We start from the raw sequence: 17,279 nt of genomic DNA on the forward strand, positions 1-17,279 counted from the left end.
AGCTAACACTTACATAGAGGTTACTAAGTGCCAGGCACTTTTCCAAATGTTTTACATACATTAATTCATTTGGTATTTTAAATTACAGGCTGGTACTATTATTATAACCATTTTACATATGGAGATACTAAGTTATAGGGACCTTGATGATCTGCCCAAGTTCACGAAGCCCATCAATGAGAGATTTGGAGTAGGAGGACAGTCTAGTTCCAGAAGGTGCATTTTTAACTATGCTATCAGGGACCCAGAATTTAATTAAGATTTTTATATCATTGAAGTTAAATTTAAAATATAGACTTTGACCTTCTTGGCTTTCATGATAAAAATGACCTATTCGTTGAATTTTTACATGAATACCATACTGTCTTAATCACTGTGTTTATACATCTTGAAATCAGGTATTATTATCTTCCAATTTTATTCCTTTCCAAAATGTCTTGCCTATTCTTGCTCCTGTGCATTTCCATATGAATTTCAAATCAGCTTGTCATTTTCTACAATGAAAGACTTCTGGAAATTTAGGACTGTGTTGAATTTATAGATTAATTTTGGGGAGAATTGAAATCTTCATGATACTTATTCTTCCTACCAACTAATATAATCTTTCTCTTAATTTGTTTAGATTTTAATTATGTTCAGGATTTTTAAAAAATTCAGTATAATTTCGTTGGGTATTGAATCATGCACTCCATAAAAGACATGTTCAAGTCTTAATCCATGTTCCCATGGATATAAACCCATTTGAAAATAGTATCTTTGAAAATATTAAGATGACTCTGGGTGTGGACTCATTAGGAATAGAATCTTCAAATACCCTACTTAGATGAAGCTGAATTGAATCAGATGGGCCTTAATCCCTGTCACCAAAGGGATTAAGGAAAAGAAATTGGATATGGAGGTAAAAGCCAAAAGTCAATGGAAACAAGAGGAGAGACACACGGAGATGCAGACTGCCAAGTAATGGAGACAGAGTTGCAAGACAAGGAGCCTGAAAGATTATGGCAAGGCAGAACCAGAATGCTACAAACTCCAGGAAAAGGCATGGCCAGCTGATATTTTGATTTTGGACTTCTAGCTTCCAAAACCATGAAACAATAAATTCCTGTACCTTAAGCCAACTAGTGTGTCTTAGTTTTCTTAGTTTGCCTGAGATACTACAACAAATATCACAAACTGGTTTTGACTTAACAGAGATTTGCTGGCTCACAGTTTGGGGCTAGAAGAAGTCCAAAATCAAGATATCAGCAAAATTTGCTTTCTCACAGAGTCTACATTTTGGTGCTGGCTGCTGGCAATTCATGGAGTTCCTTGACTTGCATCTCTGCCTCCCATCATATATTGATGGCCTTGCATTTCTTTGCTCTTTCGGAGTCTGCTGTGTTCTGAATTCTTCCTGTGTAAGCTTTTCCAACTTTTGGCTTCTGATTTCTTCTCTAAAAGGCCAACAGTACAGATTAAAGCCACCACTTAATCAGCCCTAATGAAATAAAACATCATCAAGTGTTCCTATTTACAATGGGTTAACATCCACAGAAATGAAGATTAAGGTTAAGAACAAGTCTAAATGAGGGATATAGTTTAATCTACCATACAGTGTGTGATATTTGTCATAGCAGCCTTGGCAAATTGAGACAACTTGCCTTTTAAATTTGGGATCAGATTTAGTTCTAAGTATTTCTCATTTATGAAGCTGTTGTAAATAGTATGATTTTCTCATTTAAATACCTGATTATTTCTTGCAAGAATATAAAAATAACTTTTTTATTGATCTAGGGTCTTGCAAACTTGAACTCATTTATTAATTTTAGTGGTTCCTATTTCTTGTTTAAAAATTCCAATGGATTTTCTAGATACCAAATTACATTGTCTGCAAATGAAGAAAATTTTACTACTTCCTTTCCAGTCTTGATGTATTTTATTAATAGTTGTTTCATTTTATTTTAAAACCAGATTTTATTATTTATTTATTTTCCCTCCCCCACTTGTTTGCTCTCCATGTCATTTGCTGTGCATTCCTCTGTGTCTGCTTGTCTTCTCTTTAGGCAGTACCGGGAACCAATCCTGGGACCTTCTGGAGTTGGAGAGAAGTGCTCAATCTCTTGATCCACCTCAGCTCCCTGGTCTGTTGTGTCTCTTATTGCCTCTTTTCTGTGTCTCTTTTTCTTATGTCATCTTGCTATGCCAGCTCTCCCTCAGGTTGGCTTGCTGAGTGGGCCAGCCCTCCTGCATGGGCCAGAACTCTACTCAGGCAGGTGACTGCACAGCCCAGCACTCCACATGGGCCAGTTCTCTACTCAGCCAGTTCACTGTGTGGGCCAGCTTGCCTTCACCAGGAGATCCCAGGAATCAAACACTGGACCTCTCATATGGTAGACAGGAGCCCCATCACTTTGACTCATACATGCTTCCCTAATTGTTGTTTTATTGCACTGCCTAGAAAGTCCTATGAAATATTGAATAGAAATGGTGAAAACATACATCCTATTTTGTTCCAAACCTGGAGAAAAACATTCAGTCTTTTAGATTTAAGTATTTATTATATTAACTGGAGGTTTTCCACAAATAGTCATTTTAACGTTGAAGAAGTTTGCTTCTATTCCTAGTTGCAATAGAATGATGGAGAGGTTTCTTTTTTATCTTTTAGGAATGGATATGGGATTTCATCAAATACTTTTTTATGCATCTATTGATATTATAATAAAGTTTTTTTTTTTCTGTACATGTGCTGTAATGTCTTTCTGGTTTGGTATCAAAGTAATGCTAACCTCATAGAAAGAAATGGGAAACATTAACCCCTGTTCAATATTCTAGAAAATTTTGCATGTAGTTAATATTATTACTCCCTTATTTGATTGGTAAAATTCACCAGAGAAGCCATCTGGGACTGGTATTCTTTGGGAAGATTCTTCAGTATAAAGCCAATTTCTCTAATAATAGCTAAAGAACCAACAGGCTATCTATTTCTTTTTGAATGAATTTTTATAGTTTGTATCTTCATAATAAAATTGTCTATTTCACATAAGTTTTAGAATTTATTGACATAAAGTTGTTCATAATATTTCCTCATTTTCCTTTTAACATTTGTTGACTCCATAATGATATAATATCTCTTCTTCCTGATAATAATAATGTTTTTCTCTTGTTTATCTTGATCAGTCTGGCTAGAGGTTTACCGATTTTATTGATTTTCTCAAAGACATTTATTTTCTTCTCTTATTTTTGTTTTGTATTTCATTGATTTTTCACTCTGATCTTTATTGTTTCTTTTTTCTCTTTATTTTACTTAATTTGCTCTTTTTATAGTTTTTAAGGTAGAAGTTGAGGTAATTTAACTGACCTTTATTCTTTTCTAATATAGGTGTTCATGCTACATATTTCCAATCAAGTGTTGATTTAGTAGCATTACATATATTTAGATATACTGCAGGTGCATTTTCACTTGGTTCAAAATGCTTTCAAAATTTTCTTTTGATTTCTTCTCTAATACATGGCTTATTTAGAACTGTATTATTAAACTGTCAAATATTTGGGGATTTTTTCTGAGACATTATCCATTATGATTCCGACCTTAATTCTATGGTGGTTCAAGAACATACTTTCAATTCTTGAATCCATATCAGTATATTCATACATGTTAAGCTCCAGTATATGGTGCATCTGGGTTTATGTTCTGTGTGCATTTGGAAAGAATGTATATACTTCGATGTTGCAGGAGGGAGGGGTGGTGTCTATAAATGTAGATTATATATATTAATAAAAATATAAAAGTTTTGGTCATTATATTCAATCTTCACAGTCTGTGTGTTCTATAAACTATCCACAGATGGCATTTATCAACTGTAAGTGTGGATTTGTCTATTTCCCTTTGCAATTCTGATAGTTATTGCTTTATGTATTTTGAAGCTCAGTTATCATGTCCATTAACTTTAGAATTGCTATGTTCTGTTGATGAATTGGCTTATCATTAAAAATAAGTCTGCCTTTATCATTGATAATATTATTTAAACTGAAATCTACTTTATTGGATATTAATATAGTCACTTCAGCTTCCTTTAATTAGTGTTAGCATGGCATATCATTTTCTATTCTTTCACTTTTAAACTATGTGTGTCTTCATATTTAAAGTTTGTTTCTTCTAGGCAGAATATACTTGGATTATGTGTTTTTATAAAATCTGATAATGTCTGCCTTTTAATTGGAGTGTCTAGACAATTTACTTTTAATGTGAATATTGATATGGATAGGTTTATATATATCATTTATGTGCTTTTTATTTGCCCCATCTATTATTTTTCCCATTTTATGTCTTTTTTTTTCCTTCATTTGTATTAACTAATATTTTTTATGATTTTATTTTATCTCCTTGGATGGCTTACTGGCACTAACTCTGTTTTGCTATTTTATTTGTTGATTTAGTGTTGATAGTACAAATCTTTAATATATCTTTAACTTATCAAAGTCTATTTCTGAGTGATATAATATGACTTAATAAAGAGTATAAGAGTATTACAATAGTATACTTCTATTTCTCCCATCACAACTTTTGTGCTATTGTTGTCATACATTTTCATATAATTTACTTCTCCATTTGTTATAAATCCCACACTATGTTATTATTTATATTTAATAAATTAATTATCTTTTAAAGATATTGACATAACAATATCCATCTGTTAATAATTGTCCTGCCTAAAGCATTTCCTTAAACATTTCTTATAGTGTGTGAATCTGCTGGTGATAAACTCTTTCAGCTTTTATAAAGCTAAGAAAAAATCCTTATTTTATCTTAATTTTTAAAGGATATTTTTCTGAGTATAGATATCCAAGTAGACAGTTACATTTTTCAGTATTTTTAAAATTTGTCTTCACTATCAATTTGTTTTCATTTTTTCTGAAAAGATACCTATTGACATCTTTATATATGCTCCCTTATATACAATGCATTTTATTTTTCTATCTGCTTTGGGGCTAATTTTTTTCTTTACACTGGTTTTGAGTACTTTGATTATAATGTGCCTTAGTGTCATTTTCGTCATGGTTCTGTTACTGTGGGGGTTCTTTGAACTTCTAGGATCTTTGGGTTTATCAATTTATTAAATTGGGGGCTATTATATTTTTCAAATTTTTTTTCTGTCCGTCACCCCTTTTGTATCTTTTCTTTTGGGAACTCTAATTACATACACATTAGTTATCTCAAAGTTGTTTCACAGCTCGCTGATGATCTTTCCATTTTTTTCATCATTTTTTTTAACGATACATAGATCACACAAAATGTTACAATAAAAGATATGAGGCTCTCCATTATTTTTTAAACTTTGTTTTTACTGTGAGTTTCATTTTGGATAATTCACATTGCAATGCCTTCCAGTTCACTTATGTATTCTCTTTGTGATGTCTAATCTGTCATTAATCCCATACTACGTATTTTACGTCTCTGGCAAGTTAGTTTTCATCTCAGCGACTTTTACTTAAAATTTTTTATATGTTCAATGTCTCTTACAGGTTTTCATGAAAACAGTCACATGGGAAACAGTCATAATAACTGTTCCAATATCTTTGTCTTTTACTTTTAACATCTGTGTCAGTTATAGCTCAGTTTCATTGACTTAATAACTTTTCTCCTCACTCTGGGTGTTATTTTCTGCTTCTTTGTGTGCCTGCTAATTTTTGATCGGCTGCCAGGCTTTGTTATTTTAATATGTTGTGTCCCAGGAATATTTTTATTTTTACATATATGTATATATTCTTGAAGCCTGCATTGTGATGCATTTAAGGATCTTGGAAACAGTTTGATACTCTTTATTTCTTCTTTGTATGGTTTGTTAGGCAGGACCAGTGAGGTGCACAGTCTAGAGATAAATAATCTTCACTACTGAGGCAAGTCCTTCCTGAGTACTTTATCCAGTGCTCTACCTAAGGAAAGGAGAATGAAAAATAAAGTGATAATGCTCCATACCCGAAGGAAGGGTCCCCAATGAATATAGACCCTGGAAAGGAGAGGGGAAGAGGAAATCGTGTCTCTAAATGGGTATTAAAATTACTAACATATTGGATGAGTTGTGTTTAATGCCTAAATCAAGACAGTGTTTTAGTTGTTTTATTATCTAAAATTTGCAGAAGTTTCCCCTCATTAATCAGATAAACACTTTCCCCACTGAATAAATTTTAAAGAGATAGCAGGATATAAAATTAGCATTATGTTAAATCCTGCAAATAATGTTTTATCAACATACCTGCTATATATATAAAGAGATTACTATGTACATGTGCTAAAAATACAATACAATATTTAATGTTAGGATGAAAAAGAGAGGGGCTGCCAATATCAGTCTCTTTTCCTTTTTTCTACCAGAATTGTTTTATACTATATTAAGCTAACAATCTTTGAGAATGTTTGCCACATTTATTTGTACTAAAATAGGATTTAAGGTAATCTTGAGTACTTGAGAAAATTTAGTGATATATAAAATGGCACATATAAAGTAAGGAGACAAAAGATTTCAAAAAAGCGGGGAGGGATTTATAATTGTGTATATTTGAAATAAGTATAACAAATTCAGGTCACTGAATTCAAACCCTCTAACTATACATCCACACAAGTTCTACTTATATGAAGATATTTATATGCCTTTAAGAAATAATTACCTTTACAACTTAGTTGCCTAGATGCTTAATAAAATCCCCAGCATAAAGGGATACTTATTACATTGACTATTCTTGTTTTCTTTCATTGTTAACAAGGAGATAAGATTAGAAAGGTTAACTCTTTTTCCATTTTCTTACTTTTCAAGTGAGAATCACTAATTTATAAGAAAAAAATTATGGATCTTCCAAAACAATTCTCTTATTCTACAATTTAGGAAACTATAGCCCAATGATGTTAAATGACCTGTCTAATGGCATATAGCAATTTAATGTTAAAGCCAAAACTAGGGCTCAGAACCCCCAAATTGGTTTAGTTCTACTTTGTTATGGTTTAAAAGAATATTTCACTATTACAGACAGTATACTAAAATTTTCTCATCTAATGAATAACTTTTTTCCTTAATTTAAAATTACAGCATCATATTTTAGGAATTATTTTTAAGATGATGAAAGCATATTTATATTATATACCTGAACATTGAACTGAGCTGATCTCAATTTTTTAAAGAGCATTGCCTGTCTGAGCATATACATTGCTGTGTTTGTGAGTATAAATTTGGCATTTGTCTCTTGAAAATACAATTTAAGTCATATTGAATTCAGACTCAATGCTTTAGTATCATATCAATTCAATTGTGTAGCAAGAAGTTCAGTTTAGGGATCATAGAAGTGGGTGATTAATACTTACTGATGTTGACATTTCCTCACTAAGCATGTCACAGCATTATATCATAAACTCTATAATGTCATCTGTCAAGTAAATCATTTCATACAAGGTTTCCATGAAATAATTTGTAAATTTTGTTTAAATTTTTACTCATTGACTGGATGTCATTATATGTGTGCGTAATCAGAAGGAAAATTTTTAAAAAACAAACAAAATATAATATCAAATTGATGTAATGGTAAACTAAGCATAGTAATATATCTTGCTTTGGCAAAAGTATCTTCTTCATAACTTTTGAACATATAAATGAAAAACTTTACAGAACGAATATATCTATATACATTTTTATTATGATTTCAAAAATGTATATAAATGTACTGTGATGACTTTAAATAAAGATAGAACTGTTCATTTTCATAGAAGTTCATAGAAATGCAGGACACAATCAAAAGATTTGGGTAATCTAGTATATGAGGATAAATTTAATTTTATTTAAATCAAATTTGTTGATTAGTCACTGTATAAGCCTAAATGGTCATGCATATCTTTATCATTCTTTTAGTCATCTTTATACACTCACAATTCTTAAGGCAGAACTACCAGAGGCTATGCACAGTAGACTTTGCCCAACTTACATTATCTCTTCCTGGAGGGTAATGAAACCTATGGGCCTGTCCTTATTTTAATATCTAATTTAGAAAACTGATTCTTTTAGTCATCAAGACAATCATTTGTTTATATTATCTACTGGCTATTCTTAACCATACTTAGGACGGGATTTCCTCTTCTAATTGGCCCAAGAAAATCAAAGTTCTTTTGCTTGGATTTCAAAATTTAGACTTATGAATATGTAATGTCCATATTTAAGTGTAATCTTTCATTTTGCAAACTCTTCTTTAAAAATAAACTCCACATAATTTATTTTCCACTGATTTCTGAGCCTACTTAATTTGTAAAGAAAGTTAATGTCCTTTTAAAAATTAAAAGGGTGTCTAAGGATAAATATGCCTTATGAGAAGTAGTAAGGAATATATGATTGTACAAAAGTATTCAATTCACTGAATACTATCCACTACTTTAAAATAATCTAATTTGAAAAAACTAAGGTATGTCACCAACACTTGAAGGGGAAGACTTATTAAGTATTTTATGTACAACTCATAATTTGGTTATAGAAAAGAACTTCATAAAACTTATCAGAATCAATAAGATGGAGCCCAGTAGGATATATGATTTGTATTATAGAAGGCATGTGGTTCTCAATCTATTGAAATAGCATATCTCTGGCATTATAATGAGCCATGATCAGTAGCAGTCATTTACTTATCAACCAAAGGCAAATTCACGTTTTTTAAATGTTTTTAATAGCTCTTAGTCATTGTCAGGAAGTAGATTGCCCATTGGGGTTTAGAAGAAAATTTCCCTTCATGAAGTAAAGAAAAGGTTTAATTTGCTTATTGCAGGGAGAATTTCTCCTATATCATATTTTTATTCAAAAGCTATTAACTTTGTGACTATTCCCTTTGAAGAGCCTAAATAGGTAAAGTCTTAGGTCCTTAGAGAGCAAAGAGAAACAACAGTCATTAAGCTATTCATTAAGGTTTGTTATAATACATCTGTCTCTAAAGTAAAGTATCAACAAAAACCACCAACGGAAACCATGAAAAGAAACAAATTTGTATGGCTTCACCACATTTAGTACCAATATGTGAAGTTAAGTTTCAATCAACTATTTATCTGCACTATAAATGTGGTTGGAGTAATATTATAAATACAATGAATTTGGGTATATTTTATAGAATCATTATTCCTAAAATTACTTGAAAAATGCAGCAAATTTACCTTGTTAATTATAAATATTGCATAAAAACAAAAGAACAGGATATTTTCATTTAATATTTAATTATGCTTTAAAACTCTATGATTGCTTTTTTAGCATTTTTATAGTTCTTCCTACCATCAAGGTCCATTGTTTTCTGAAGTTTTTGATCATATTAAACATGCATTCTCAGTATAAATAATACATGTATGTATAAGTTACATATATATACACTGTAAAATTCATACATTATTTTAATAAATATTAATATTTTTTGCACATAAATTACAAACAGAATTTAGAATATTTACTTTCCACTATACCCATTAATTGCTGTAACTGTGAAGGCCTTTACAGCTACATTAAATATTACTAAAATAAACAAGTAGTGAGCTTTGTTTGTAAAACACAAAGGAATTAATTATTAACATAGAAATAAAATCAGGATAACAAAATCAATATTTTCTAATGACTTATTAACACTAAAATATATACTTGGAAAATACGTATTTCAGCTTTTTTTAGAATTGTTGGCCATTCTATTTTCAAGACATAGATGGTGGTTGAAGACCACACTGTAAAAATTAGTTTATTTTTTTTACTTTATTTATTTTTTTAATATTACATTCAAAAAATTAATTTTATAGGTAACCATAAATTGCTTCAGTTTTTGCCATACTGAACTTATTTAAAGCCATAATTTTAAAGTTAAAATGATTCATCTTAAATATGTGTTTAGGGCAAAATATGTTAGAGCAATTTATCAAAATATACAATTAATAGACTTATCAATCTCTCTAAATGAGAGACCATTAATCTTTGATAGTGATATTACAGATAAAGTGATTTTGTTTAGTTATCAGAATTGTTTGTTATCTATTTCATTTGCTAATCAAAGAATCTAAGCTTTAAAGAACTGTTGCCCTGAGCTTTAATTTTTTTCATTATTCTATTAAGTTGTATGCACTGCAATTTACTTTAATGTAAATGCTATCTGTATTATGGCAATGCAAAAAAAATGCCTTGTTTCAGTAACCCATTAAAGAATATTAAAAGTGTTTATTATGGTCCTCATGTGTACCAATAACACAACAAAGAGAAAACTGAGCTATTTAATTGGTACATATAATTTAGAACAATATCTATTTGTCTATGTGTAAAATAGCCAGAATAATAGCACATAAACTAAAGGATAAAATAAAAAGTTACTTTTACATTAGCATATTAAGTATTTTAATTACTGCATATAAAAATCAAAAGAAAATCATTCTAATGAATAGTCAATTTCTCTGAATGTCCTAATATTACCAAATTCATATTGCTAATGAAACTGAAATTTAATTTTGATGGATGCTTGTTCCCAGTTTTACATATAAAGAGAAAATCTGGCAATGGCATACCATTCTTATAAAAATACTATGATAATCATGATTGAAAATTTATTGCCTGAGAACACTGGTTTTCACTTTTTCATGTTTCTTTCTGCACTATCTTCTCAAATTTAATTCTATCATTTGTTTACTAGCTTCCTCTTCTTAATCTTTACATTCCATGAGAGGGAACTTTAAATATTTAATTATCCATCTATGGAAGATATTATTATAATTTTACATTGTAAATTGCTTTATTATCTTATCTTTGGATTAAAAGAAGGTTCCTTCCTATGTAAATATATTTTAAAGTGTATCTCACCTTCAGTATGTGATTTAACAGGTAGTAACATTTTTAAAACATAACCCCCATACCGTTATCATAAATAATCTTTTCATTTCCAAAAATAAAATGTTTGTGTTGATTTCTCCAATTATGATTTTTCACATTTTGCTTCTTAGTATCAGGATTGAAATTACAGGCATTCATTGTGATTGGCTTATATGTTTCCTATGTCTCATTTAATTTCTAAGTTGGGCTCCATCATTTTTCTTATCTTTCCACATTTTTTTCATGTAGAAGATATCATTTTCTTTTCTCTCAGTACTTCTAGAAAATTTAAATACAATCCCAAGTTTTGAAAGAAATCATTTTCAAGTTTCTATTGAGTAATTTTCTTATGTGGTACTTTATGCTCTGTCAGAAATTTAAAATATTGTAAGTTTCAGTTCTTTGGAACTATTGTCCTTATTGATGATCAAATGGTCTTTCTTTGAACAGAAGGAGTCACTGAGAACTTGGGATTTGACCTTAGTAGACTTAACTAGCTTTCTTAACTTCTATTATGACAGATGTTTCAAGCTCAAAGAGTATATTTATTTATATTTATGCTTCCCCGTTTTTATATAAAAGAGAGGATACTATACTTATTTTTCTACATCGTGCATTAATCATTTAGCAAAATACCATAGGGATAACTCCATGAGGCCATTACTTTTGTCTCAGTTGTGTCATATTGCGATGTATTTAGGCTATACATATATCTATATATAGGCTATATATATGCACATATATAGTCTTTTCTATAAACAGTCTTGCAGTATGTTATATATTTTATTGTTCTGTCTTTTATTATTATAGATTATTTTGTTTTTTAGAGAAGTTTCTACTTTTGTTCTGATAATCACTTTTATCCATTGACATTTGTGTATTAATCCTTTGCCTCTTTTTAAAATTTATTTTTACATTTTGTGGAAATACTTTATTGTATCCCTACTATGATGAAGAATGAAATTAGTTATTATTCACCTCTTCCATCCTCTACCTTCTCATATTAAGTAATATTTAATGTTAAAACCAATTAGTACTTATAAGACCATTGGTAAACTTATCCTCCTTTTCATCTATACTCTACAACTTCACACCTGTCATCATTTTTGCTAGTTGAGCTGCATTGCTAATATCAGAATATAGTCACTACATGCAAACTGTCAACCTTATTACCATCATTTATTCTTAGATTTATAGGCAAATGTATATTTAATGCTCACTACCAGAACATTATGGTGATTTCTCTCTAGTCATTTAGTTATCTGAATCTCATTCTGTAGCAAATTCCTCAGAAAGGACTCATGGGAAAAATATTACCTGAATTCTTGCATGTTGATGACAATTTGAGGCTTTTAAAAACATACAGGTTAATACGGCTGAATATAAAATTCCTGGCTCACATTATCTTTTTTCAGTATCTTATGTGTTATTCCATTGTCTTGGCAAATATCATTGTTGAGAAAGTCTGATTTTTTTCCTGTCATAAAATAGTTGGTATTTTTGCCTGCACGCCCCAAATGCTTTATTAAATGCAACTGTTTTACCTGAATATGTGCAATACATTTTGGTGAATTTACCTTGCTACATGGTGAGCACTGTCTATGTGTAATTTCATGTCTTCTTTTATTAATAGTTCCAGGAAAATTTATTCCATCATGGTTTTTAGTGTTCATTCTGTTTCCTTGTTCTTATTTTGTTTTTGAAAACTCCTGTTATACATGTATATATTTATCCTTTTCTTCCAAATCCTATTCATCTCATTCTCCATTTGTATTTGAATTTTTAAATTTCAAAATTTATTTATTTTAAGATATTATTTGTGTTTAATTACTCTTTTGTTCCTCTTAGTTTACTCTTTATTCCTGAAATAATTTTCCTTTTATTTCTAATTCTTTTATTAGTCCTCTCTACAAAACTCTTTCCTGAAATTACACCATTTCTGAGTTTTTCTATTTCTGGTGTTCATTCAATATTTCTATTTTTTATTTTTAGCTTTTTAAATTAAATATTAGGTTACATTTTTATTTGTTTTGTGTGCATATCTATATTTTCATTTTGTTCCTTCATCATCTTTTTCTTAAAATAATTTCTTATGAAATTTAACAGCAATGCATATGTTGCTCATTTTTAAGTGAGATGTGATTTCCTATTTTTTTTCAGTGTCTGAAACAAACATTAGCACTCCCACTTTGATTGCTCTTCCAAAGGGATAAAAAATATGGCTTCTTGCTTTCTGAGATGTCTTCTCTGCTCAACTGTTAGTTTCATATAAACCACCTTTTTCATTCCCCTTTCTCTTTGTTCTTCCCTTTCCCCTACTCAGTGTGAAGCTTCTCACAGCAGTTTTTCCCACTGTGTTGCTTCATCCTGGAAGCGTAAAGAGTTCATAGGACCGAGACTTCTCCAGTATCTTCAGAACTTAAGCAAATCCATTGACCTCACTTTGATTTGAATCTGAAAACATCTTGTCAGTTTTGGATTTCATTCTTAGATTGGCCTGCAATTATCTGTTTGCTATGGGGATTCATTTTTCCTTGGGCCATCAGACACCATCTTGCCTTTCTTCTGCTTCCCCCGCATAGATGCATATAGCTCATGGATCTTATAACTGTCAAAGTTTATACCTAGCCACTTGTATTTTGGGTTTCTGGGGGAAAACTCTCATTTAGGTTTGATATAGATGTCGATTTGTTTGTGTTTTTGGTTTCATTATTTTGTCTATTATATACTCTCTCTGTATATGTAATTTATCTCTTTTAATGCTCACATATTTCAAAGAGAATGTCAACTCTAAGTAAGTAGAAATTTTTTCTTTAAAAATTAACTGCAGTATAATCAGCACATATAATAAGTCTTTTCATAAAGTACTGAACACATATTTGTAAAAATGAAAATGAAATAGGAAATGGCTTAGCATATCAGATACCACAGAAAGGTCTAGTACATGGGAGCTTTAGAAATAACCACTCTTTTTGAATATCAGTAATAAACTGAATACGTTTTTGTACTCCAATAATAAAGGAGAGGGATCAAAGCTGGCTTGTAATGGTTTGAGTAGGGTGACTGTTAGAGGATCATTAGAAGTTGATAAAATCATAGGAAAAATATAACCTGTATTTCTTAGTTCCAATTTTATTTAATAAGTAACTATTTAAAAATTAAGTAATCAAATATTAAGGTTATGCAATATAATTTATTTTAATGCATTATGCAAAACTATAGATTTCAAAGAACACTAAGCTGCACAGGGCATAATTGGGATAAGATCTATTGCTATTTATTTACTCTATATTATAGAGAACATTTCAATGAAATATTTAAGAACCCATTACCTTAAAATGCCATCTGTATGTTACGTGGGAAGATCTGATTCATAACTGATTGTCTGTTTAACATGAAAATGAATTTTTCATGTGAACTTGTGTTTACTTAGAGTGACTGAAATATTCTGGGTTGTATGGGCTGTTCATATATTTGTAGATAACCTGAGTGGTATGCTTTCTGTGTGGTGCGTTTGGAACAGTGAGAACCGCAGCCCTGCCCTTGGTAACTATGACAACAACTCCAGTCCTGGAGAAACAATTTAGCAATGCAAACTATAAAAATGCCAACCAAATGTGCTAAAAGCTTATCTAGAATGTAGGAAGTCCATGCTAAAAGCTTACCTAGGATGTGGAAGATATATGCCTAATTCAAGCCTATTGAGCACTGAAACAAAAGACCCATTTGGCCCTTCCTCTCTGTGTAAAAGGAACTGAAAAATCTTGTTCCAGGCTCGAGTTTGAAACAGAAAGCTCCCTAGTCCAGCCGGCATCGTTTTTTCCTTCTCAAAATCATTCCTGAGTCCTATACACAAATAACTGAATCTCTCTCGACTTCTACAACAATATGACTGGCTATGCAATGTAAAATCCATATATACTCTAAAGCCTCTCATTTCCAATTATGCTTACATTCCCCTTATAACTTTGGTCAAACACACAAATCATATATTTTTATCATACTTTTCCTTTATATCAGACAAGGTTTATGTGTGTGTGGGTGTGTGATAGGCAATATCATAAATTTGTAACTTTGAACATTAAGTTCATGTAACAACTTGGTTAGGTTATGGTGTCCAGTTGTTTGGTCAAGCAAGGACTGGCCTGATTGTTTCTATGACGGTGATTCATGGGTTTAAATTATTAGTCAGTGACTGCATTTGTGGCTGCTTACATCTATAAGCAATAAAGGAAATTGACTTCAGAAATGAGAAAAGTTTCTCTAATCATTTGAAGGCCTGAAGGGAGAACTGATGATTGCAGCAGTCAGAATAAAGAATTTTTATCTTTTCTTCAGTCAGCTCCTCCTGGGAATTTATGGAAACTTTGATCAGAATTCCCAATTTTTAGCCTACCTATGGAAATCTGACTTGCCAATCCCCATGGTCATATGAGCTAATTCCCATAATATTCCTCATTATATTTACATATATATATATATATATACACACACACACACGTAGAAACTTGACTAAAACAGGAATATTCACTGGCAACTTGTTTTCTGAAAGACATTAACAAATTTCCTGCTTAAATAACTTAATATTCTACTTGCAAATAATCAATTTGGCAGAATCTGAAAATTCACCTGTCAACACATGGAATATTCATAAGACCCCTTGCCTGAGTGTATATACATGATATTGCTTCAAGATAACTTGGATTGAGAAATGATAAGCTATGATATTTTTTTGTATTCTTGAAGTGCCTTTCTGTGACGTGTGTGGTGGTTTGGAGCTGTATGTACCCCAGAAAAACATGTTCTTAAACTTATCCCATTCCTGTGGGTGTGAACCCATTGTAAGTAGGCTTTCTGGTGAGATTACTTCAGTTAAGTTATCGCCCACCTCAACTTGGGTCTTAATCTTATTGGGATAGATCTTAAATGTATTGCTGGAATTCTTTATAAACAGAATGAAGCTCAGACACGCAGAGAGAAAGACACAGAGGGAGCAGACAGATGTCAAGCATCCCTGGAACCTGGAAGAGAAGGCAGAGGACAGAAGTGGCCACCTCATGACTTGCCATGGACAAAGGATCACTGACAGCCAGCCCCTGAATGTCACAGTCTTGGGGAAGCAAGCATTGTCTTGATGACGCCTTGATTTGGACTTTCTTTTAGTCCCCAAACTATGAGATAATAAATTCCCATTGTTTAACCTCACTCCTTTCATGGTATTTGCTTGAGCAGCCAATGAAATTAAAATAAACTTGAACTAGAATTCTTCTAAATTATTCAAGCAAACAATAACAATGGTGAAATTTTTATGTGCAGATGAATCTGGAAAATTACATCCTGAACCAATGAGTTAGACAAAACTCAAAAATGCTAACTGTGATCACAAATCACCTTATAATTCATCTAAATATGGGAATCATCACTTTTATTTTAGGAATTTAATATAATAATTATCAAAACATAATTTTTGATAGCATGTACTTTGATAGCATTAAAGTATGAAAAATCCATAACCAGAATTTTTAGTAACTGGTGCAAAAATATTAGTAATAGCAGTCAAACTTTTTTGTATATATTAATACAATCGGCTGGTATGTATTGCTTGACATTTGCGGGAAAGGAGTTGCTGATTTTTTTTTTAACATGGATGATGTACTGAACTGTACAACACTTTCAAACAATGTTTAAGATATGCCCAATTTAGCTAATATTGTCTTGTGAAACTGTTTCACAAACTGTATCAAACATTTTATAACTGAAACCTACCATCTATTTTTATGTCGAGTAAATTTGTGAATTATTCACATTATCAAAATCATTACTAGGTTTAAGAATTAACATGTAATGCCCATGCATTAGGCCATGGAAAACAAACATTAGTTTTTAATTATTATTAATTGTGCAAACTTGTTTATACTCCATTACATAAAATAGTTGAGTATTTAATTTGCATTCAATACCACTAATATAGCACAAAGGAGAAAAATATCAAAAATCTAAGCAACTAAGATAAAACAGAAAAATGAGCATGGCTCATTAACAGTCGTAGATTTTCATAACAAATCTATCTCCAAGATTTCCCTAAATAAAGGGAGAGTATGAGATATGAAACTCATTGATTACAAGGACATAAATAAAACTCTAATAATGTTATACACCGATTCTACATATTTATGTATTTTTAAAGGAATATGCATGTGTAGACATAAACTCCTTTAGTAATAAATAAAATTCTGAGTAGGAGAAAACCAGATACTATCATCTGGAATAACCCCTCACCTTCCATTACAGGAAAAGACTCCTTAGAGTCCCAATAAAAACACATACATTGAACTTAATGACTAGAGTTTAATTTTAGAGTAAAGGAGAAGAGAAAGTAAATTTTTTTTTGTTGTTGTTTGGAAAAGCCACAAGAGAATCACCACTAAACTGTCAGAGCTGAAAAAT

General features: G+C 30.9%; 1 protein-coding gene across 2 annotated transcripts in view; it reads right to left on the reverse strand.

Moving 5' to 3' along the window:
- Positions 1 to 17,279, reverse strand: part of KHDRBS2 (KH RNA binding domain containing, signal transduction associated 2) — a 679,570-nt gene that overhangs the window by 377,283 nt on the left and 285,008 nt on the right. The gene's annotated exons all lie outside the window — the stretch shown is intronic.

The sequence above is a fragment of the Dasypus novemcinctus genome, chromosome 11, assembly GCF_030445035.2.
Source record: "Dasypus novemcinctus isolate mDasNov1 chromosome 11, mDasNov1.1.hap2, whole genome shotgun sequence".
In the NCBI taxonomy this organism is placed as follows: domain Eukaryota; kingdom Metazoa; phylum Chordata; class Mammalia; order Cingulata; family Dasypodidae; genus Dasypus; species Dasypus novemcinctus.